The sequence below is a fragment of the Mirounga leonina genome, unplaced genomic scaffold (assembly GCF_011800145.1).
Source record: "Mirounga leonina isolate KUSES-001 unplaced genomic scaffold, KU_Mleo_1.0 Mir_170, whole genome shotgun sequence".
In the NCBI taxonomy this organism is placed as follows: domain Eukaryota; kingdom Metazoa; phylum Chordata; class Mammalia; order Carnivora; family Phocidae; genus Mirounga; species Mirounga leonina.
The window spans coordinates 10,743,337-10,745,167 of NW_023270433.1; positions in this window are offsets into that span (position 1 = coordinate 10,743,337).

Below are 1,831 nucleotides of genomic sequence, written 5' to 3' on the forward strand. Positions count from 1 at the left end.
GTTATTTTTACAGCTGCAGGGAGCAAACTCTCAGAGAGAAGGGAAGGCTTTGCTAAGAGGGTGGATGCCTAATGTTCAGAGTCACTGCCAGCCCAGCCTAGAGGGGCAAAGTTTCCCCTGTCCAGCTGAGATGGTGGCTGTGGTCAGCCCGGACCAGCTCCAAGGCCTGCCAGAGGGATCTTCTCTGCCACCGCTCCCAACTCTCCCCTCAGGGCTGGGGACGCCCTGGGATGGCTCTGGGTTTTGCGCCCAGAAAGGTCTCTAGCCCGGTAGCCAGGAGAAGGGGACTGTGCATCAGTGAGGATGTGGGCAGAGCCCTGGAATTCTCCCTGTTTCACTTGCCCTTACAGGGCAGGGAGCTCCAGGGCTCGGTTCATTCGTGTAGGTCAGAGGACCTGCAGGGTGGTTCATACCACCAGGAGACAGGAGGGGAGGGCTAGTTCTGGGAATCTTTACATGAGGGGAGAAGTGTGTTGGGCGGGGAGAGGCAGGGAGAGGCTTAGGGACAAATGGAGGGAAGCAGAGAGCACCTTATTATGGGTAGAGTCTCCTGTTGGTTGCGGAGGCAAGGGAAGAGCACCTCCTGAAGATGATTTCATCTCGCCATCTTGCTCCCAGTTCCATAAACCTTCCAAGAAGGACTCTGGATTCTTTCTGCTAACTTCCATCCCAGGCGCTGCTATCAGTTGAACTGAAATGGCATCTTTCCTGCCTCACATCTGGCTGTAAAGGCCTAGTGTGGCATCAGATGTTCTCCTTCTGAGGTCCCCCTCTTGTTGCCCTGCCTCTCAGACCCACACCTAGCCTTCCTGGCCCCAGGGCCTCCACCAAGTGTTGTCCACCAGAGTGGACACCTCTGAGTCCCTGGCTCTGCAAGGTGAGGCTCCTGAGACAGCCTGGAGGCACCTTTCTGGCACAGGGTTGGGGAGAGGCCTCTGGGGGCTCCCCCAACACACCCACCTGCTCTCTGCTGCAGAGCAAGGGCCATTGTTGATTTTAGCAAAGTTTAGCAAAGAACTCATTTTTTCGTTTTCCAGCCCAGAATGCCCCACTTGTGGAGTTAATTCCCCATCCCGACAGGCTAGTGCCAGCCAGATTCAAGAGTTTTGCTGAATACCCACTGGGCACCACTGTTTCCATCACAGGGTTAATTAGTCCCCACGAGCCTCAGCCAAGGGGAGGCTGCTTGGGCTGGGAGTCCAGAGACCCAGATGTCGATTCTGAAACTGCCAATGACTATCTGGGTGAGCTCTAGTAGACAAGGCCCTTTCCCCTCTCTGGGCCTCAGTTTTCCCACCTGCAAAATGAGCAGCTGAACCTGGACAATCCCCAAAGTCCTTGCCAGCTGGCTCAAACTCTCCATGACATTCTGTGATGCGGACATTTCTATAACCACCAACCACAGTCGAGGATGACGTTCTAAGTCATTCCATGACATTTACAGCCATCTTACAGCATTCGATGATGACATGGAAGGTTGGTCCTTGACATTCGATGACATTTACAACCATCTACAGCATTCTGTGACATCTCTTGACATTTACAACAATCTATGACATTTACAAGTATTCACGATATCCTGTGACATTGACATTCCAGAGCATTTTACGACATTCCTAGACATTCAACAGCATTCTATGGCATTCTAGCCATGATATTCTGTGGCATTCTGTGACATTCTAAATTTACCATGTCGGTTTGTCTCTCCTTTGAGGGGCCTCCCTGACATAGCCAGAGAAGCCATATCCCCCCTTCAAGATCCTCCCCCAAATCTCCTCTTATCCAGGGTGCATGACCCCTCTGTGGCCAGAGGTCACTGAACTTGGGTCTC